At 35.4% G+C, this 24,464-nt stretch overlaps 1 protein-coding gene across 3 annotated transcripts in view; it reads right to left on the reverse strand.

Moving 5' to 3' along the window:
- The window catches only part of LOC128221316 (NADPH oxidase 5-like), a 69,267-nt gene extending 51,254 nt beyond the window's left edge, over positions 1-18,013 (reverse strand). For all 3 annotated transcript variants that reach the window (XM_052929857.1, XM_052929858.1, XM_052929856.1), the window contains exon 1: positions 17,798-18,013. The gene's annotated coding sequence lies outside the window, so the exon portion shown is untranslated. The remainder of the gene's footprint in view (positions 1-17,797) is intronic.
- Positions 18,014-24,464: the final 6,451 nt, after the last annotated feature.

Here is a 24,464-nt window from a genome sequence, read left to right on the forward strand (position 1 = left end):
TCACGGCATAACAATAATCATTGTGCAATGTTAACATGACTTCATAAGACAAAATAGACAAAAAATCATAAAAATGACATTATAGTGTCATTATGAAATCGTGTGTATTCAAAGTGAATTAAACCAGTAATTAATATAATAAATGGGTTATTAGTATTGGGTGTTTTGATCCGGAATGTCGTTTTCGACTCTGGTGGATTTTTGCAGATTTGATTTCACTCGACTAACGCCTCTGAATATCAGAATATGAAAAAAAAATCCACTCGAGTCGAATTCAACCTCCCGGATCAAAACGCACGTATGAAAGCCTATTGTATCCTTTTACTCAAAAATAAAAAGAAAGATTGTTCAGTGCTTCAGTGAACGATCGCATTACATTTCGTCTCGTAAACAAGCATTTTTTCTCCATTTAATTACTTTTTTCATTGCTTACGCAGGGAAAGAAATAAATGCATAAAATGAAACTGCACTCAAATTCTCTTTTGTTAAATTTACAAAAAAGATGATGCCATTCGATATATTTGTATTTTCTTTCATACTTCCGGATGTAGATTTTTACTGCTTTTCATCTGCTACATTCTATGCAAATAAAACTTGAATCTTTGAAAGGAAATGCAATAATGCAAGTCAAACATTTGTATTTGTTTGTTTTTTCTCCTTATAAACCTTAAATACGGCAACTACAGGCATTGATGGTTAATATGACACAGAGATTTGCACTGCAAAGATATTATTGCGTTTTTTGTCGTATCATGTGCTGTCAAGCCATTCGTATTTTCAAAATTAGGCAAAAATTAAACCTGTAAAATGAAACATTCGAAACCACAGGGAAAACCCCAGAATCCTCAGATTTAAAGTGGCACTCTTATTCAATATCAATGCATTCACATATATAACAAACATAAATTTTGATTGATGAACCTTTAACTACTTACTTAATAATGCATTTCTGGAAAATATTAATTACTGATAATAATATTGTAACCGTGTATTTAATAGATGAAAAAACAAAAATATTAAATGATTGGTGAATGCTAAAAGATGTACTGTGATCTTCTATAGTCTCAAATGGTCGAAATACTGTGTTTTATGCACATTTCTTTCAAATTAAAATAGGTATCCTTCAATAGGAACATTGTTTTCGACATTTATTCATCCTTTTTGGAATGATAAAACAATAATATTAATTGTGGTAAATCTTTGGTGGGATAAAGAGGGCATGTTTAAAACAACATCCTGTTTAAAAGTATATTGTTCAAGGCTGGGCGGCCACACAGAGTCACGTGACAACAAACTCATTGCACATGTACCAAGTTATCGTTGACAGTAAAAGTCGACCTAACCGCCAGTCAAACAAAGAACATACGCATTAAAAAAGAGTAAAAACATATGCGTTTTTCCATAACATTTTAGGTTAAAGCTGCACTCTCACAGATTTGCCGTTTTGACAACTTTTTATATATTTTTTGTCTTGGAATGAGCAAATTTTTGCGTAAAAATCTGCAAACCAGTAATATAAAAATGCTGACAAACGATTTCGTATATTCGTCTAAAAGCGTTACTGACAGTTTAAGAAAAATGCATAAAACATTTTTTTAACTAAATATGAGAATCTGCGATCTGATTTTTTGTCAGCAGTCTTAAATCACTGGTGTCCGTGCATTTTCGTATACAATGGCTCGTTCCAAGACAAAACATAAAAAAGTAGTCAAAACGTTCAATCTGTGAGAGTGCAGCTTTTAATAGTAAAATTAGATGAGATTGCGACTGAATTTTTACTTTAAGATGCACATTTACTCCAAATTAAGATTTAACACATTTAAAACAACTGTTTTAATAATACAAAAAGGTTGAACAAATGTCGATTACGAAGGAAACTGAGTTTATTTTTTAAAGAAATGTGCAGAAAACAAGGTATTGCTACCTTATGGGACCATAGTAAATCGCAGTAAATCTTTTAGCATTCACCAATCATTTAATATTTTTGCGTTTTCAGCTTTTAAAAAATTATTAATATTTTCCATAAATGCATTATTTAGTAAGTAGTTGTGGGTGTATCACTCAAAATTTATGTGTATGTATTGATTTTGAATAAGAGTGTCATTTTAAAGGCCTAGATTAAGGAATGTTTGGCATGATAATCCCCTGCTGTGCATCTACTGCTAATTGCACTGGTGTCACAGTAATAGCCAGTTTCCTGTGTATTCGTTTATTGGCTCAGGGCCATTAAGGGTCCATTTCTATAATAAAACATCCCAAACTGCACAGCAGGATACTCAGATAGGAGATCTGATAAGACAATAAGGCAATAAGATTAAGATCAATAAACAGAGGTTGTGTACAAATACACGGTTTGGGTGGGTGGGGTTTCACTTATAGAGGGCTTAAACTAGGCCTTTAAGCATTTGTGTGATATTGGGGCCTGGACCAATGGCGTTGCATTATTCATGTTGGAGGCGTTAGGTCATCTTATAAACAATCGTACGAGCAAATAACCGCCCGAGTCCGCCCGGTTAGCTCAATCGGTAGAGCGTTGGACAATAAATCGGACAACCCGGGTTCGATTCCCGGGCGGACAAGGTCACTTCTGTTGTGATTGGTTATGAAATCCTTTCTACGACCATTCGCACTGTACCACTGCATCTGGCATGTACAGAAGTTATCAGTTCCTTGCAGAGGTGAAGGCACCTAGTACGGGTTAACCGCCAGATGGTCTGCCCAGGATAGGTGTGCGATGGATGAACTGTCACTCTGGGACCCTTCAATGTGCTCACGCCGGGACCCGGAGTATAAAGTACTAACACCACCAATATCGTTTGATGAAGAATTTCAGTTTGATACATACGGATTGCCACAATTTAAATGAAATATTTATTTGCAAAAACACATAAACAATTTTCCTCAACGGACAACAGTCGTATTACCATTTATTTTCTTAAGAACAAGAACAATCTTTAACCTTTTAGAGGTCTACTGTTAGCCAATGTTAATATCTATCGTTTCACCTGATTTAAATCAATAACGGCTGAATGTTGATTTACTGAAATAAATATACAGTCGAAGCCCGTTGGCTCGATCTCGTTTGGCTCGAATTCCTCGTTGGCTCGAACTAGATGTTAAGAACACATTTCTTTAAATGAAGGGTAAGAATTCCCGCTTGGTTCAAATTTTCCGAGGCCCGAGGTATTTTCGCCGGTCCCTAGGACCTTCGAGCCAACGGGGTTGAACTGTATTGGACAACTTGAGATATACTGCCTTCTCAGTGGACAAAAGAAAATGTTGAACACAAATTTTCGAAAAAGAGAGTATAATTACTCAGATATATATTTATTCGAAAAAGCGATCGTACGATACACGGATTTATAAAATGTTCCATATTATATATGTCTTCTGAGATGCAGTCGAACCCCGTTTGCTCGAACTCGTTTTGCTTGAAATCCTCGTTAGCTCAAAATGGATGTAAAATACCGTTTCTATATATTGAAGGTAAGCATTCCCGCTTGGCTCGATTTTTCCGATGCTCGAGGTATTTTTGCCGGTCTCTTGGAGTTCGAGCCAACGATGGTTCGACTGTAAATCCTAATATTCCTACTGTATTGAAACATATACAATGTAGATTCACTTTTTGTCTCTTTGTAGATATTTGAGCGAAAGTAAACACCTTGTTAAAAGAAGCGCAATGCAATTGTAAACTCCTCATGAAATCAATATCTCGTGCCATTTATGTATACATCCTGTATTTACCCAGATCCGAATTCAAATATATTTAAACAAACCGTTTGATATACAGCTGATCTAATTAATACGAAATATGGGCGGTTTAAATAAACGCAAAATCATGGTATATCCAAGATACAAAATTTAAGGTACGATATCAAAGCGGGAATTTATACGTCAAATTTGAAATATGATCGATCTATCTCCGCCTACATTTTAAAATCAAATTGCACAGTCTACAAAAGTGAGATTTTGTCATGTATGAAATGACCAGAGTATGTTTGTCAACGACCATTGTCGTCATTCTGTGAATGGTAAAATCGTATTACACTTATGTTAAATAAATGATAATTTAAAATGTTATCGACATCATCTTACGGACACACGGAGGAGATAGTGTCGCCATTTATCATCAACAGCATACTATTAATACCAAATTTTGGTCCTAAGAAATACAATTTGTTTTATTGCGGGTGTGTAAGCTTATATATACTCGCACTCGGGCCTTGCCCTTTCGGCGAGTGATCCGTAAAGCTTGTTAGTCATTTTAGGTTTTTGGAGCTTAGAGCAATGACATAATGTAACCCTGGTTAGAGCTACGCTGGTTCTTTAATGTGCACCAGTGAAAAGCACTCTTACACGGGACCCCCATCTAACGTCCCTCCCGGAAGACGATTAGTATTTAAGTGGAACCTATAATCCCTGGACTGATAGTCAAGTGTGTTACCACTAGACGACGGATCCGCCACACAATTTATTTTAAAACTAAGGTATCCCATTTAAGCATCAATCCGTGGTTGTGTTCTTTCTGATTTGTTAAAAGTTAAAAGAGATGTTGTCAGGTAAACGCAAAAAATGACCTTTAGACAAATATTGTGTTGTGGCGCATCCGTGGTCTGGTGGTTACACACTTGACTGTCAATCCAGGGGTCGCAGGTTCGATTCTCCGCCGCACCACTAAAATATATTAATCGTCTTCTGGGAGGGACGTTAAATGGGGTCCCCGTGTGACAGTGCTATACACTGGTGCACGTGTAAATAACCTGGGTAGCTCTAACCAGGATTACATTCTATCTGTGCATTCTGCTCCTAAACTTAAAACCACTGACAATCTTTTCGGATCACTTGCCGAATTGACAATGTGGTGGTGTGTAAGCTTATTTATACTCGCACTCAGGCCTTGCCAATTCGGCGAGAGCTCCATTAAGATTGTTGCTCATTTAGCTGTGTAAAGTTAGCTAAACATATGACATTGTACATTGGACATTCAAAATCGACTGTTGTGCTGGCACGACATTGGACATTCAAAAATGAATGTCCAATGTCGTGCCAGCACAACATTCGATTTTGAATGTCCAATGTCGTGCCAGCACAACAGTCGATTTTGAATGTCCAATGTCCAATGTCGTATGTTTAGCTAACTTCACACAGCTTAGTGATTTTAGGTTTTTGGAGCATAGTGAATCAGCAAGGCTCGAGTGCATATATAGAAATAAGCTTACATAATCCCAACACCCCGAGATGGTCACTTCACTGAACTGTATACGTTCAAATGGTTATTTCACTGGATCATTAACGCCAACATGGCCATTTCACTCCTGCACCTGGCTATATCATGTTATCAGCGTTCATCAAAGATTAATCAGATTGAATTCCTTGTCGCCATTTCATCCATCAATACCTTTAAACTTAAAGGCCTAGTTTAATCCTTCTACAAGTGCCCCCATCCCCCCAACCCCCAACCGTATATTGTACACAAAGTCTGTGCATTGATCTTAATCTAAATGCCTAATTGTTTTATCAAATCTCTGATCTAAATATCCTGTTGTGTAGTATCGGAGATTTTATTATAGAAATGGACCATAAATGGCCCTAAACAGGATAAAAGAGGAAATTGGCCCCTACTGTGACATCAGTGCAATGAGCAGGAGGTACACAGCAGGGGATTGTCATGCCAAACATTCCTTTAACAATGCCTTCAAGGCCATACCTACTAAAATACATGTGGTACCACTATAGCGAGTGTCATAAACCGTGTGAGGTAGAAGACGGAAATCAAGTGCCCAGCGCGTGGAGATTATGCAGACGATTTAGGACGAACGCTTTTTATTATTTTTTTTTCGAAAAAACAACAACAATCAAACAACGAAATAAAGTACCCACGAAAATGAAAATTTTCGGAAAACCACGCATCTTCATGCCAAAGAATAGAAATGATTTCACAGTAAACGTTAATCGAAATTTCCTATTAATATTTGTTTTATTAATCGTTGAAAATAAATAACTTGACTCATAACTTCTATAATTTTAACACATTTGTTTTACTCACAAAATTGACTTCTACAAGTGTCATATTAATGCTACAGTTGATATCTCACTGTCATAACAGGCCATTCCTTTCAACTCAAAAATTGCGTTTTTGAAGTGGTTGCAAATAAAGGGACTCGAACGTAAATACAGGGACTCGAACGTACGGTGAAACAGAGGTGACATCAGCAACGATTAATTTAGCTTGCATACCACGTTGTGGCCACACTTAACTAAGTTGTGGCCACAATATAAATAAAGCTGCGCCTATGTGCCACCATAGACACGTACGAAAATTCCATTTGCTGTAACTAGTCGCAATTTGTGTACGTGATATTCAAATTGAATGTTATTTTAAAGGGGTATTGTGTACGCAATTATGCAGTCTACAGCACGCATACAAAAATAGCTGTTAAAGATATGAACACTCGTAAATTCATCACAAATATTTGTCATACAGGATCTGGACAGAAAATTATAATTTATCCGGTGTGCAATTTGAGGAGGTAACACCCACATACAGCCGAACACGTTGGCTCGAAGTGGGTGTAAAGGACCGATTTATTTAATCTGAAGAATAACAATCCCGCTTGGTTCGAATTTTCCGAGGCTCGAGTTATTTTCGCCCGTCCCTGGGATTTCGAGCTAACGGGGATTGACTGTATATCTTTCATATCCCATATTATATGGAGCGATGATATGCACATGTATGTTTGCATGCATGCACTCCGGCATAAAAAACATGTTGTTCTTTTTTCAAAGCCCTGAATCTTATACGTAAGCCTGCGCCCCAAATCGTTGTTTTGCAGAGCGCCAGGTTTCAGATTCCAAAATTACGACACGGATGGAAAAAGACACCCCCCAAAAAGGTAGAGAATAAAATCATACTATCATTTTCATAGTCTCTTTAAGGTATATCGCATGCGCAAGGAAACTATCCGGCACTTGAAGTTGAATAGGAAGCAATTAGATAACGGATGCATAAAGCACTTAATCTTAACATGTTTTTGAATTATAATAAACGTTTTGCGTTAATTTACTAGCTTTAGAAATGCCTTGCTATATTTTGAGCGTTAAAAGTCATTGGGATTTCGGTTACGAATATTCTAAACCAAATCTGGGATGAGAGAGACAGATCCCCCCCCCCCCACAATTTCGTCTCCACCAAGAACACTACCCTCACCAACATTTGTTCCGCATATGGACAGAATCCCTCAAACATGATATTTAACATTTTTGCCATTTTCGAAGACTATTTTTCTGTGAAAGTAACTTTAATTTACACTTTTACCAAAACTGCAATTACAATCATACTTAAATATCAACTTAAAGGCTTAGTTTTAGCCTTCTATGAGTGACCCCTCCTCCCCCCATCCACCCCTTCAAATATGTGTACAATACACAACCTCTGTGTATTGATCTTAATCTTCTTGCCTTGATCCCTCTTATCCGATCTCCGATCTGAGTGTCCTGCTGTGCAATTTTGAAGGTTTTATTATAGAAAAGGACCCTAAATGGCCCTGAGCCAATAAACGAAAACACAGGAAATTGGCCCTTACTGTGACACCAGTGCAATTAGCAGGAGATGCACAGCAGGGGGTTATCATGCAAAACATTCCTTAGACTAGGCCTTTAAGGCCGAACCAAAAGTTGTAATTTTTACAAAAATATTTGTTTTGTAATCGTCCACCTTACGGCAATGTTTACTTTATAAACAAATTGTAGTGCTTTAACCGCACTAAGTGAACTTAATTGACACCTTGTATGATAATTTAAAATTCAATATGACGTTACTTCTCTCAACAGATTATTAACATTACTCAATACGACAACGGTAATTGGACATCTGATACAATAATTGGACCTCCAAAGTCAATCGTACCAAATCGGCCATCTCCGGAAAACTTCGGGATAGAGCCAGTAAATTATGCTTCCATTCGGAACTCCTCGGCAATTTTGTATGGCAAACAACCTCGGATGTATGCCGGTGCATCAGTAGAAGTAGTTCTTAATTTTTTTTTCTTAAAATCATATTTTTATTTAAATGTAGCATTTTTGCTTGTATTTGTATATTTAAGTTTAAATTGATTGCCAGTGAAGTATATCATTTCAAACAAAATTAAGATTTCCAAGAGTTAAGTCATTAAGTTTAACTGCTAAATTGAAATTACTGCGCAATCAACTTGCAGCGTAGTTAAAGTGTTCAGATTTCTTACATTGTAAACCGTCCATATACATCCTAGGTTGTTTGCAATAGAAAATGGCCGAGGAGTTCCGAATGTTAGGCTTCAAGATATATGAAAATGTACCAACTCGGCCCTCTTCGGAAAGCTTCGGGATAGACCCCCTAAATTATGCTTCCATTCGGAACAACTCGGCCATTTTTTATCGCAAACAACCTCGGATGTTTTGTTTATGATAACAATGGCCGAGGAGCTCTCAATGCCGTATTATTCATCGATGTCAGTTGGATAATTGCCGAGTTCTTCCCATTGCTATAATGTTAATCTTTTTTTTTTGCATTTATGATTCAATTTTGCTTTTCTACCAAAAACTTTCTTACAATTTCATATTACATATTATCACACTTTGTTATATCAGATATGTTTAATTGCTACAGAAAACTGAGTTTATGTATTTTCTTCATACATTGTACATTGAATGTTATATTATGCTAATAACAGGGTATAATGTTTTATGCAATAAACTTATCATTGTCGTTGTTAAGTCTTTAAGCCAGAAATAACATTGTTCGTGACTGCCTAAATAGTTCTGTATTCAATGCTGTTTACTTATCGGCTTTTATAAATGACATACGCGCAATGAACAATTATTTGCAATTAGGAATACGTCACGATGTCCTTCACTTATTTCAATATACTCCTGAAACGTCACGAAAACTATCGGATGTTTTAAATGCGATTATTGTGACCTAAATATTAGAACATTTGGCAATGGTGATATATTTCATGATTAAAATAGAGTTCTTGTTCTATTAATACTTTTTTGTAAAATGATTTCATGATTAAAATGGTGTGCTTGTTCTATTTATACTTTTTTTTTATATGAATAATTCAATTTTAAAGGCCTAGTTTAAGGAATGTTTAGCATGATAATCCCCTGCTGTGCATCTCCTGCTAATTGCACTGGTGTCACAGTAGGGGCCATTTTCCTGTGTATTCGTTTATTGGCTCAGGGCTATTTAGGGTCCATTTATATAATCAAACATCCAAAACTGCAAAACAGGATACTCAGATTGGAGATCTGATAAGCCAATTAGACAATAAGATTAAGATCAATTAACAGAGATTGTGTACTGGAAACAGTTGGGGGTGGGGGGGGGGGGCACTTATAGAAGGCCTTTTAGACCAACGAAACCGTTGACTAGTTTCTATAATGATAATAATATATCTTTCTTTCGTAACAAAACTGTTTATGTGCCTGTTTAAGTTGGGGTTCTTAAAAACCTTTTCACACTGCTACCCAGCAGTTTAGAACGTAATTGGACACCATTCGCATTGTTAAGCATAGTCAGATATTATATTACGTTATGTAAGGCTTATTGTTTATTGCACAAGGCCATCTAAGTGACATTATTAGGTCGACATCACATTATTCATGCGTAAAAGCTTTATAATGCTTGCTTATGCTAAGTTCTTTAGGCGGCTGAGATTATAATAAGGCCAACTTGTCATTGAATGATCATTAGTACAAGAATTTCACATATTGCATTCTCACATATTGACCATTATGACAGCCTTTTTATGTTCTTGTCTACGAATGAGCCATAGTTTTTTATACATGTTTGGAAACCAGTCATATGAGACTGCTGACAAACGATCAAATCGCAGTTTTTCATATTTATGTTCGAAACTTGATGTTTATGGCTAAAAGCGTAACTAACGGTCTAAAAAAATGAATTTTCGGCAGTTTTCAAACAAGGGAGATTTGTTATATTGTGAATTATCTTTTATGACTAAATTGAAGGCATTTATGCCTAAATCAGCTGATTCTTAGACATGTTTGAATTTCAAGATATAAAAACCGCCAATCTGTGAGAGTACAGCTTAATATGTGAATAATTCTCAAGCTTAATTTCTTCCTCACAGTAATTTTAAAGAAAAAAATAAGCTTAAGAGTTATTTCCTGAATATTTAAACGAAATAAAGCTTTGGGAATCTATAGGTTGGAGTTGTAACTTTAAATAACTTTTAAAACACATGTATGGCGAGGTATTCCCTACACCAAAATACATTGCCGTTTGTGTCTTGTTTGACAGTTTTCACTATATACTAGAATGTTCCGAATTTCGCACCAAAAGGGAAGCCCTGATCCCGAGATATTCTAGACAAAATCCAAATATAATTAAATTCGCAGAGCTTCTTAATAACAAAAATAACATGATTTAGGCAATTTGCATTTTTTCTTATTAAAAATGTAACTGCTTAACCAACAATAAAATAAAACTCAAACCTACCTGCTGCTATATCCACGCTGGAATGACATTCACTTTAAAGTTTAAATAAACACATTCATTCACAATTGCATTTTGCAAGTGGATTTACATGGTGTACTGATTACTTTAGAAATAATTTTTCGTAAATGACCAGCACTTCATATCGATTTGTGCCAGATGACTTTAAAACGTCATGTTTTCATAGCAGTATTTATACTTTCAAATAAAATGAACGATGTAGGTATAATTATCTGTTGTTGTTTTTTAGACAACTATCTACTTGCAGAAAATACTTAAACCACAAATTTATTACATTTCCTCTCCAAAGTATTTTACTTCAAAATGGTAAAATAAATTGTTTAACTAATTTAACCCATGTCACTGAACCCGCAAGTACGTTAATGAAGCTTTATTTTAGTTGTACATTTATCATTATTGCGCAAAAATTTCCCTTCGATATCACCTTGTTTACCGATGCTTTATTGAACTTTATAGTCTGCTGTAACAAATGTTGGCATATAAAGGTAATTGTTGTTGTTGTTGTTGGTGGTGGTGGTAAATACAATGACAAGTGTCACAAACTGAATTGAAAGATGTACATGCCAAGACAAATTGTTGGTTTGAACTCGCTTGGCTCGATTTCCATGTTGGCTCGAACTGGATACAAAGGGTTGTATCCTATTAACTGTTAGCATTTCCGCTTGGCTCGAATTTCCTAAGGCTCGAGGTTTTTTCGCTGGTCCTTGACAGTTCGAGCAAACGGGGTTTGACTGTAAAGTACTTTAAATTCCAAATTAGTTCATTCCAAAATATGTGGATGGTTAATTTCATTCAAGCATAATTCCACGAGAAAAAATCAAACAATACATTATGCACCAGCCAATTGTAACCACGCCCCCCACCCCCCAGGTCCGGGGGTATACCGGGGATAGCCGGGGAAATGGGCCGTGTTTTTACCTTTCAGGTGGCCCCGCAGTGCCGGGTGAATGCGGTGGTTTTGTCTTCGCGCGAAATATAGCGGGTAATGGGCCTTACCTAATGTCCCTGGGGTGCAGAGGCAGTTGGCGGGGATTTTACCATCATTTATGCCAAATTTACATGGGCATATTTTCGGTCGAGATGTCTACATTTAGCATTGTTCCCTAATTTGCAGTTAAAATTACAGTTAATATTGTCTTAAGGCCGGGTCGATCGTTGAGACTTTACCTATATCTTTGTTTGTTTTGTTATTCAGTACCTCAAGGAGGTGTTTATTTTATGAATTAAAAGTATTGGTTAAGCATGAAGTGGTTACGAATTCTCACCTTGTTCGAGGACCTAAAATATGTAAAATGAAAACAAATATCAAGAAAGACCGTAAAATATTCAATGCGACATCAGTAATTGGAGAGTACATGGAAAATCGTGTGCTTAAATCAAGTCTTTTAGGCAAACTAGAAATTGATCGTGACTGCTTATACATCTGTTGTATACCATTGACGCCCCCGCAGCAAATACATTGTTCACACATGTGAAATTAAGCCGAAAAGCGTCATTATCTATTGTCAATACAATCGGCTTCTTAAAATAGACTTATGGTACGATACACGAATATTATCGGACGTTCTAAATGTATTATTATGGTCCAATTTCCAATGTACGATCTGTCAATGAAAGTGAGGTATAATTCCGAAAATTACCTTTATGTAATACTCGTATTGATAAACAATATAACTTACATACATTTTGAGTGATAAACCTATATCTGCTTACTAAATAATGCATATTCAGTCGAACCCCGTTCGCTCGAACTCTTAGGAACCGGCGAAAATACCTCGAGCCTCGGAAGAATCGAGCCAAACGGGAATTCTTACCTTTAGTATAAGAAAATGGTCATTAACATCCAGTTAGATCCAACGATAATTTCGAGCTAAACGAGTTCGAGCCAACGGGGTTCGACTGTATGGAAAATTAATGATAACAAGATTGTAACCGTGTATTTTATAGCTGAAAAACGTACTAATATTGAATGACTGGTGGGTCCTAAAATATTCACAGAGATCAACGATCGTCTCATAAGGTAGAAACACCGTGTTTCCTAGACTTTTCTTTCAAATTAAACACGGTATCTTCAAGTAACCATCGTTTTCTATAGGTGTTCATCCTTGCCGGAAAATTAAGAGAATTGAATTAATTATTGTACTATTTATTTGGGAGTAAGAGTGCATTTTAAACCATTAGTTTAGTAGTTTACCCCGTAAATCATTTTTGCAGTACAAACTTGATTGTAATTCTTTATTTCGGTACAATTTTTTGAAAGGGGAATTCCCTTTCTGCGCATAGGCCCTGTGAAATGATTCCAATCATCCGGCATAACAATTTGGTAAATTAAGTTCGATGCAACCAAGAACAACAATTTTGTTCTTTGCAACTCTTATCTTGAGGCCTAGTTTAAAGGAATGTTTGGCATGATAATCCCCTGCTGTGTATCTCCTGCTAACTGCACTGGTGTTACAGTAGCAGTAATTTCCTGTGTATTTGTTTATTGCTCAGGGTATAGGGTCCTGATTTCGATAAAATAAAAAATAAACATTTCAAAACTGCACAGCTGAATACTCAGATCGGAGATCTGATAAGAGGGATCAAGGCAAGTAGATTAAGATCAATACATAGAGGTAATGTATTGTATACACATTTTTGTTGGGGGGGGGGGGGGGGGTCACTTATAAAAGGCTTAAACTAGGCCTTTAAGCCAAACATATAGTTTGATTCAAAAAATGTTATTTCAATGCATGATCATATTAAACTCATTTGACTTAATGATTAAACTAAAAACTAGATCGATGAAAACATATAAGCTTTTATATTAATTTTCTATTAATAGCCACGTGGTTATAAATTATCCAGTTTAAAAAAGCGCCAAGTATCACTGATATTTTTTATACATGTACTTAAAATAAAATCTACATTTTAAGCCAATGGAATTGCAGACAGGCAATCATTAAGATGATTTAAAAACGATAATGCATTTTTTTGCATCAGCCTATATTTTGCGGCTTTTACCGAATATTTGTACTCGAGTCAGTCAGCCGCAACTTTAGGCATAATTAAACAATGCAGTAGCTGGTTGCAACCGAACAAAAGAATAATTGTGCAGCCAAACATGTAAAAACCTTATTCATAACACAGATGCATAGCTGATATAAAGATTGATATGGTACAAAACATACAGTTAGCGGCTCCAGTGAGGGGGAGGGGGGAGGGGCACCCCCCTTTAACCGTTCAAGTTTACTATTTATTTTACAATATAGGAGAAAAAAGAGATAACCTTTTCGAACTAGAATTGTTAAAATGTTCATGGGAGAGTACAACCACATCCCCCCGCCCTCTGCCGACACTCTGAACCAAATACATTTCGACTTTGAGGGAAGGTCGCAAGTAATGCCTCTAAGTGACGCCCTATCTAACGTAAAATCCTGTACCAGACCCTGGATTTTAATAATAAATTGTGATAATTTCTTTATTGTTAGTTTGTATTTAGAATATCATTGAAGCTACGGTGTGTGTGAGACGCCCCTGCATGTCAATGTAAAATAGTCCGAGGACAGCCATTCGTTTGACTAATGTCGAAAAAGGTACCTAGCGACATTAGATTAAGAAAGGTTTTAATTTAATTTGGCAACATTATCCCATATATTATACCCGTGTTTTTAAAAAGATTTTTTTTAAAAGGAATGTGTACAGTATTTTATTTGAAAGCTTTTAAAAGTGCGACAAGAATATATGTTTTACGTCATTAAATATTTTTATTTGCCAAAATGTTCCACGCTATTCAATATGCAAATAATCTAAGGAGCATAATTAAAGTGTTTTTATTGGCCAATTAATCTCATATGACCAATCAAAACAGCCAGATTTCACTTTTATCTTTAAGTTCGATCTAAGATGTTTATTGAATATATGTCCCCATATCTAAACTTGTCTGTGTCTTGGTGGCATTTGTTATGCACAAATACTTCGTGCATGAACCGGGAAGATTAATTCATTCATTATTTGTTCAAAATATTTCGGTTTTTTCCAATAAACTACAGCGTATTATAGCCCAGATGATGTTGAATATTTCGGTCCATTTTCTTATTTGAATGCAAATCTAGTGATCTACTATTGTCTCATAAGGTAGAAATACTGTATTTCTGCACCCTTCCTTCAAATTAAACTACTAGTACTTCATGAAAGCCAATGATTTTGATATTTATCCATCCTTTTTAGGGTATTTATACAATTGTATGTATTGTGGTAAATCTTATTTGGGAGTAAGAAGGCATCTTTAACTATTTGACATGAAGATATACATGATAACAAAAAGTGGTAATTGTGAGAAATGGGTTCGATAAGTAACATGATTTGTTGACGTAAAATCCTTTATCTTCACGCTTGATGCAGCTCAAATTGGGTTTACAAAATTACATGGACCGGATGAATGACTCTACATCGTAAACTAAATCATTGCATTAAAATGGTTTCGGAAACAAAATAAACACGTCTGTTTAAAGTCCCCCAGGCCTTGCCAAACTTTACGAAACAACTGATTTGTTTCGTTTAAAAATGCGAATTGCTAATAAAATGTACCTTATCTAATCTTATTATTTTTGTCGAATTAAATGTTAAATGTGTCGACACTTTCTGATAATACGTGAACAAGTATAATTATAAGCGCAATTAAATAACTAAACATGATAGCAAATTTTCAGATTCATGAAATGCATACATTTAAGTGTACCATATTTTGTATCTATGTTTCGTACATGTCGTAAATCATATAAAATCATCACCACATATTAAAATAATTCCGACTTCTTTTACTTATTATCAGAAAATGCTGACATGTTTAATTCGACAAAACTAGTTAATCACCACGCTGAAAAAATGATACTATATACGTTTCCATAAATTGATGGCAACGTATGCAGTCAATAAGAATCTGTCGATATAGTTCTGATAATCAGAATAACTTCTTATTACGCATTAAGTCGACAAAACGAAAATATACGCTTCCATAACTTGAGGTCAACGTTACCAGCGAATAACAACTAGACGACATAGTTTTGATATTCATAAGATCTTGTTATAACGCATCAAGTCGGCAAACCGACAATATCGTCAGTGTATACGATATACGATTCCATAACTAAGTATGCAGCATTAACAACTGGACGTTATAGTTTTTATAGCACGACTTGTTATAACTGATTTCGGCGGCATTAGCCAAACTGAAAATGTCATCAGGTAATACGATATACGCCTCCATAAAATAATGTAAAACAAACTGACAATATCGTCAGTATATACGATATACGCTTCCATAAAATAATGTAAAACAAACTGAAAATATCATCAGTATATACGATATACGCTTCCATAAAATAATGTAAAACAAACTGAAAATATCATCAGTATATACGATATACGCCTCCATAAATTAATGCAAATCAAACTGACTATATCATCAGTATAAACGATATACGCTTCCATAAAATTAATGCAAATCAAACTGACTATATCATCAGTATAAACGATATACGCTTCCATAAAATTAATGCAAACAAACCGACACTATCATCAGTATATACTATATACGCTTCCATAAATAAATGTAAACAAACCGACAATATCATCAGTATATACGCTATACGCTTCCATAGTTAATCACGCAGTTTCTTTTCCCGCTAGTATAGTATATGGACATGTGGAATAAAGAAATCACATTCAAAGTATACCTTAGCGACCAATTTAGGTGATCTACAAAACAAATAGAGCGGGCTTATCAAGAAGGTCTATATTTTTGTAGATCGTCGAAATTCCGGAATCTGACTTATTTGGTGTTTTGGGTGCATTCGGCAGAACCGATCTACGTAAAATAAATGAACATGTGGAAAACCCCACTGCCATTTGCCCACACAAACACGTAAACACCAATTACAGGGAGACGAAAGGCATTTAGTTGATTGTTCAGAATGTTGTTAAAGTTAACAACGCGATTAAGAACATCTTTGTTAACTTTTAAAGGTGAAGTATTTGATAATGTACTCTGATAGTTAGATATAAACAAGTTCAGCTGAAACATTTGCCCTAAGTCCTGTAAGAAATACAGCAGATAACAAGTGTATTCTTTAAACTTCCAGAGCAAAAATGATTTGGAAGTGAACAACTGTCCCCATTGTGTAATATATTTAACCAATATTGACAAATGAAATAAGTTAATTTTCGAATCATATATCATGTTGCATCGTTAAAATTCGCATCGTTATTGAAAAGAAATCATTATTTTGGTTTTGTATAAGAGTCAAGTTCAATGGAAAGCTACTTAAATATCGTTTCGCTTTGACAAAAGACTTTATATAACGAACGGAGGGGAGTTCTGATCGACATAAATGTTTGCCCCTATTAATTACTTGTGACTCCATGAAGGTTCTATATCATTTGCAAGGATAATGCCTGCTGAGTACTTATATGTTAAAGTGTATTTAAAATCAGTACATGCACATGTATAACAAACATAAATTTTGAGTGATAAACTTTTAACTTTTTACTAAATAATGCATTCATGGAAACTATTAATTACTGATAAAAAGATTGCAACCTTGTATTTAATAGCTGGAAACGCACACATATTAAATGACTTGTTGGTCCTAAAAGATTCACAGTGATCAACTATTGTCTTATAATGTAGAAATACCGTATTTTCTGCACCTTTCTTCATAAGAAGCATCGTTGTCGATATTTATTCGTCCTTTTCGTTATTTTAAAATAACTGTTTTGATTGTGGTATATCTTATTTGGGAGTAAGAGTGCATCTTTAATTAAATTACAAGACTAAACCATACGTGAAAAGTGATTATAGTTTGTTTTGTTTTTAAACTGAAATCGGACTTGAACTAGCATATTTTGCATCTTTGCTGCGTATGTTTTATTGATTTTTTTAAATTATTTTTTTCTTCTCTTTTTTTTGCAAATAAAACCCTTACCCATGACACCAAATAATACTTGGGGGTCACCAGGCGTCATAAATTTAAAATGGTTGTCGGTCGAAGTCACATATATCAGATTACAGCAGTTATACTTAAAGTACATTTATTTCTTACGTTATTATTTAAATCGTGTGTGCAACCTTCAACTTTTTCTTACTATTCAGTATGATATTTTTTTTAATAACATCAAAGAACCTTGGTCTTATCTTCAATATGAGTAATCCGATTGCAAATAAATGCATACATATTTACTTTAATCATTTAAATAATTTACAAATTAAACAAAACTATTGTTCAAAAACAAACTTACATGTTCCCTGCGACGTTTAGTCCAACTGAACATTAAACATACATATATAATATTATATTATATATAAGTATTACACAACTCGTATATTATGCATGACATTTTTATAAAGTCCTTGTTAAATTTGTTAAATTTTAACTATCAGTCCATATATTTTAGGCAATACTATTCGAAATAAATGACTGTGCTGAATTCTATACGCATACCTAATGTATTGAAACTTAACGCCAATGTGAAATCGGTTTTAAAGCAACTACGCGTCACTGAATAGTTAAAAGCCGCGCGGTACTCGACCGTAACAATGGAAATAGAATATGAACAAGATAATTGGTTAAGCATTGTCACTCCATTTTATTAAAGGCGTCACTCTTTAGGTACATTCAAAAACTTTATTTTTTTTAAATCTCAATGTACAGGTAATCAATGTTTATATGGCTTCACGGGGTCAAAAATGAGTGGCCGCGGTCGCGTTAGGCAGTTGTCCGCTTAATGCAAGAACTTTATGTAGCAAAAACGTTCGGGAGGTGAGGGTTAAGGGGGGATGGAGTGGCCATATAAGGCAGGTGGCCCTTTAAAGCAGGTGACCGTTCCACCAGGTTTGACTGTATCATAATGTTTTCTCATTGACTTTAATGCTAAAAACAAAGAAGAATATGATTTGAGTACAGATAAAAACACTTTTTTTTTATATTTTGAAGCTTCTTTGCAACATTTTAAATGAATTGGCAGAGAAAAAATCATAATCATTTGGCAGTGTTTACTTTCCTGCATTAAGGAACTCCTCGGCCATTTTCCGTCGAAAACAACTTTCTAGGATGTATATGGAAGGTTTACAATGTCATAAATCTATGCAGTTTAACTACGCTTTAAGAAGATCGCATAGTGATTTCAATTTAGCAGTTGAAACTTATTACTTTACTCTTGGGAATCTTAAGTATTTATACAATTATACACTTCACTGGCAAACAATTTAAAGTAAGTAATACAAAATACACGTTAAAACACTACTATTATTAAATCATTGCTTTTATTAACATTTTAACGAACTACTTCAACTGATTTACCGCCTTACTTTCGAGCTTGTTTTCGATCGAAAATAACCGGGGAGTTCCGAATGTACTTCCCTTTAGCTTCAACGGCATCCCTCTGCATGAGTGATAGCTTGTTATCTGATAAACACGCCAATAAAATACTCCCCATCAGGGCGGGGATTTTAGCGGCTTAAACTCTAGCGCAATAGCCACATATCAATTAAATAGATTAAGACAAAGACCACTCGATTTTGCCTTCACTATACATAAGCGAATCTTTGGGCGTTTTTATTGGTAATAAACCAGTTTTGGTTTTATGTTGGTTTCACGAACTGTGTATTTGTTGCAAAAGTTAAAATAAAAATGAAAACTAGTTTTATCGTTAGTTTTTCGTAAACCGAATCTGGTTTTTGAAACTATCGAAATCCCCACCGGAGGCAGTTTCGTCGGTTCGTATCATCCGAAAACTAGTTCAGTTTGAAAACGACACTATGGCGGACAGTGACACTAATGTTCAAACACCTTCTAGTGAAAACAGGCAAACGACCATCTGCGGTATCATTGTCTCATTGAAATACAGAAATATTGGCTACATGCAGAAGTTCCACCATGTTGTTCAAACTGTATACACGACCATTCGTGTGCTACTTCAAGCAAAATTTTCGAAACAGGATTCCGAACCACTCAAACCCTTAAAAGAAAAACTGAAACTAGTTTGATATCAACAAAAAACGCCTTAAGTTTTTCAAAAAATCGAAGTGCTGCGTAAGAGGGGAAATACTTAGTAATGCAAAGTCTAGAAGTTTATTTTAAGTTTGAAAGATTTACCTTTAGGAACAAAATAGGTCTTATAATTTATAGCTATGTGGCCACGAATTCCCAAGTTAAAAACAGCGCAAAAATATCGCTGATATTATAATTATTTGTACACAGATCACTTGCGTCTTTGTTTTGATCATTAAAGGGACTAGACACCGGATGGTCTCGAATTCGGCAAAAACATAAATTCTACTAAACAAGCCTTGAATTGTCAATTCGAGCCAGTATGAGGCCGATACTGCATCATTTCACCTTATTAAAATAATATGCTGTCGCTGTCCCAGCTGAGTTTACCCGTTTCAAAATAGCGCATTATGATTTCCCAGTTTATAAGTTGTGTTATATGTAGATTCATAAACCGACGCTATTTTTATAATTAAATAATAATTATTTAATAATTTATTTTTGACTGGGATTTACGTGGTAGACAGACCCAGTAAATTTCGAATTAGAAAAATACACATAAACAGCGAAAGATACGTGCGTCGTAAGCGATATAATACATCAGTATGAACACAACGATACCAATTTCATATTAGTTTTTGATAATTTTCTTTTTTTATTGCATCTGGTGTCTAGTCCCTTTAAGGTTAAATTTAAGGCATTAATTTCGATACGTTTTTTGTGCATTTATCTAGACGTTGTCCCGCTATAATTGTATCATATCATATCATATTCGCTGCAATCGACCATGTGCAGACTATGACATTATATAGCGTTTATTTAATGATATTTGTCCTTGAAGTTCGCTGTATTGTAATCCCCGGATAACTTCATGCTGCGGTGCGGGCACACTTAGTTGTGTGTTTTTTTTCAATTATATCACTATTTTCATAGCAAACTAGCATATCGTATATTTAATTATATTTGTCGATGAAGATAGATGTATTTGAGTCCGTGGTTTACATTCATAATGCGGGCACACTATTTTTTTTTAATTATATCACTATTTTGAGTATTTTCATAGACATAATTTGTTTCTACGGTTCTTGTATTTAGCAGATTGTTAAAAGGACCTGCTCATAGTTTGGCAGCAAACGTAATTTTCCTGGTCATGTATCGGAAAACACATATTTTATAATTAATTTACTCTTCGATACCGAAATTACAAAAAATATACTTATGTCAAACCCCGTTGCCTCGAACTTCCAGGGACCGGCGAAAATACTTCGAGCGTCGGAAAATTCGAGCCAAGGGAGACTGTTTACCTTCAGTTTAAAGAAATCGGTCCTCTAAATCAAGTTCGAGCCTACGAGGAATTCGAGCCAAGCGAGACTGTTTACCTTCAGTTTAAAGAAATCGGTCCTCTAAATCAAGTTCGAGCCTACGAGGAATTCGAGCCAAGCGAGACTGTTTACCTTCAGTTTAAAGAAATCGGTCCTCTTAATCAAGTTCGAGCCTACGAGGAATTCGAGCCAAGCGAGACTGTTTACCTTCAGTTTAAAGAAATCGGTCCTCTAAATCAAGTTCGAGCCTACGAGGAATTCGAGCCAAGCGAGACTGTTTACCTTCAGTTTAAAGAAATCGGTCCTCTAAATCAAGTTCGAGCCTACGAGGAATTCGAGCCAAGCGAGTTCGAGCCAACGGGTTTCGACTGTATTCAAGAGTACAAATAAAACCTGGTTCTATTGGGAAGCGAACCAACGCCGGTACAGTCAAGAAAAACAGAGAAAAAAACATACCTTGTCCACTCGCCCATAGGGATTGATTCTCACACAGAGGAATGTTGCGGTTTTAACACATAATAAAGCCATAAAGCGGGATCAGATAATGATAAAATCCAAGATCAGGACATTTAAATCAGATTGATTCATCTTCTTCAATTTAACATGTAAACAATTTGTTAACGTGGTTATAGAACAATGGCATTCTCGGTTCAAACCTTGTGCTACAATCATAATACAATGAACACTATGCAACAGTCAATTGTAACCACGGATCCCCCCCCCCCCGGTCCCGAAAATAGCGGGGACTTTCGGTCCAGCCAACCCAGGGTAAAATCCCCGGCCTGTGGGGACGAACTGCCCCCCGTACCCCAGGGACCCTAGGTAAGGATCATTCTCCGCTATTTTTGGCGCGAAGACAAAACCACCGCATTCAACCGGTACTTCGGGGCCACTTGGAAGTTAAAACACGGCCCATTTCCCCGGCTATCCCCGGTATACCCATGCGGAACTGGGGGGTGGGGGCGTGGTTAGAATTGACTGGACATAGTAGCGTTATCTTTGGTAGAATCGTTTTAAGTGGTAGATGGATCTCAATCGTACAATGAAACAAACATGGACAAGCTGAATAGTCTGAAATTTGGCTATAAACTTGTTTAGAAGTAGAGGGATCACAATAGACATTTAGACATTTAAGACTACATGGTCAAGCCCAGTATTGAAATAATCATACTATAATCGTATTTAGTGGTAGAAGGATAACAATCAATCAATGAATACTAGTGGGACCAGAGTGACCATACCCATGTGAGAACGAGTTATGACCAGTATGATTTAGAATAACGAACAAGTGAAAACAAGCGTTAATATGTACACATACGGATACATTACTGCGAGAGCCCGTCGCAGGCAGTGCTTTATTTCATATTACACTTGGCATGGTGATTTAGAACTCGAGTTTGTCTATTACTTTGTTTTAATACGATATCCGATGCATGATAAGTATATCTTTATTGCGTTGAAAATGCCTTACTGTTGACTTTAGATGCTTGGGGCGGTATTCAATATTCAACTTAAGTCAATCTTATGGTTATACATCATTTACTTCATTCACACTATTGGTCAGTTATTAATAACAAGTAATCCGATTAGCTACATCGTTTTTTGATCCAATCAATACCAATATTACATATCTGTCCTGGTGACCCCATACACATGTAATATTGATGTGATTTGAAAGGTTATTTCTTGCTGATTACTAAAATGTAAAATAAATGACGTAACAAATGTTACTGATTGAGGGATTGCAAATTATGTTTTAGTTCTTTATTTCAAAACAAATCGGTCAAGAATTGACCGAATTTTGCCAACTTTCGCGGCAATAAAAAGTCTTTGTAATACAGTCAAAAGTCGCTATGTCAAACTCTGTTAATATATCGATGTATTTTATTTTTATTTGTTGGGTTTAGACATAAACTTTATGTATTTCGGTTATATCGAATATTCGTTAATTCGAAGTATTTCCTGAGGTCACAACGACATCCTCATAGCGTATTTTGACTGTATTTGTTCGGTATCATTTATCCATATTACATTTCTACACCTGAAACCTTTACCAGTGATACAAAAATAATATGGGGTCTCACGCAATCAAATTTCACATATTTGTATATCGGATACTACAAACTGTTTTTAATTATGAAGTCTCCTCGTATCTATGTCTAGAAAAATCCATTTGGGCTTCTTTCGAATATACATGTATGTATTTACTATACAGTCAAAACTCGCTATTTCGAAGTCGTTCGGACATCGGGAAATAGTTCGAGTTAACGAATAATAGATATAACCGAAATTTAAAAAGTGTATGACAAAACCCAACCAATTAAAAACAATCGATATAACCAGAACATTGAGATAACAGAGTTCGACATAGCGAGTTTTTACTGTATCTTAAATGGTATCATTGCTTAAATCATACCTACAAAATGAAACGTATTCAACATAATTACATTTTGGCGAGTGGGCGAATATATGTATAGTTCACTGTCATTTTAGTGGATATCACTGTTATTATGATAATGATCTTTAAATCAGTGGTCATTATTTCTCACAATGAAATTGAATTCGAAAGTATTCAGTACTTCTCAAGTTATTCAATCCAAGATACCCGTCATTCAGTGAGAAAAGCCCATTCAGGATAAAGTAATTACATTTATCAAATTACATTCCGGATTTTTTTATCTTATTTTATTTTAGGTTTTCAGTTTTTTTTTCATCAAATACGTTAATGTGCTGACGTAAGAAGACAGTCTTACAAAAACAGCTCTACTAATATCTTTGAATAGAAGAAAACCCCGCAAAGTTTGTATTATGTTAAATCGGGTGAAGATATTGTCATGTAGCCATCGCATGGGTTTGTCCTTGTCTATCCGTCGAAAACAAGTGAATAGGTTTCAAATTTCATACATAATTAAATGACAAAATTGCGGTCGGGTAAAATGATATTTTCTTTCCAAAAAAGGCAACCATTGGATGTACATTTTAACTATGTATATCCAAGCATGCACTTACCCATCCGGATTTTCTATGTAAAACCTCAGAATAATTTGTGCTTATTCGTTTCAGTGATAATTTGCAAATGTCATAGTTAACGATCATATTTTTACTGTCTTAAAATAACACGTCACCATGGGGATGTTAAGTGTTTCCCACTTTATGTAAGATTAAATTAGCTCCCGGATGAGATGTTTACGTGAATAACTAACAGGGGCGTAGCCAGCGTAACGCTCTTACGTATGTGCGTAACATCAATTTGAAAAATGAAAAAAAACAACACTAAAAATGGCATCAAAGTCAAGGGCTAAGCTAAATATTGATATCGGAATAAAGGGAATATCAGCTATAGTAAGCATTGTTTCTCTGTGCTAGATAGCTTACTCAGCCTAAATCAATCACTTGGTAACTACAAAGTCGGCGGCCTCGAACCTATAAATCCCTTCAAATACACATCAGTGCTCAACATGTTAGTTCCATTTACCATTTTTTCCCCTGGGGAGCACCCCCCCCACGAACCCCCCTACGGCTACAGGGATATTCCGCCTCCAACACTCCCCCTTTCGTGCGTAACATTCAGTAAAACATGGCTACGCCCCTGAC

This window comes from Mya arenaria, chromosome 16 (genome assembly GCF_026914265.1).
Source record: "Mya arenaria isolate MELC-2E11 chromosome 16, ASM2691426v1".
Classification (NCBI taxonomy): domain Eukaryota; kingdom Metazoa; phylum Mollusca; class Bivalvia; order Myida; family Myidae; genus Mya; species Mya arenaria.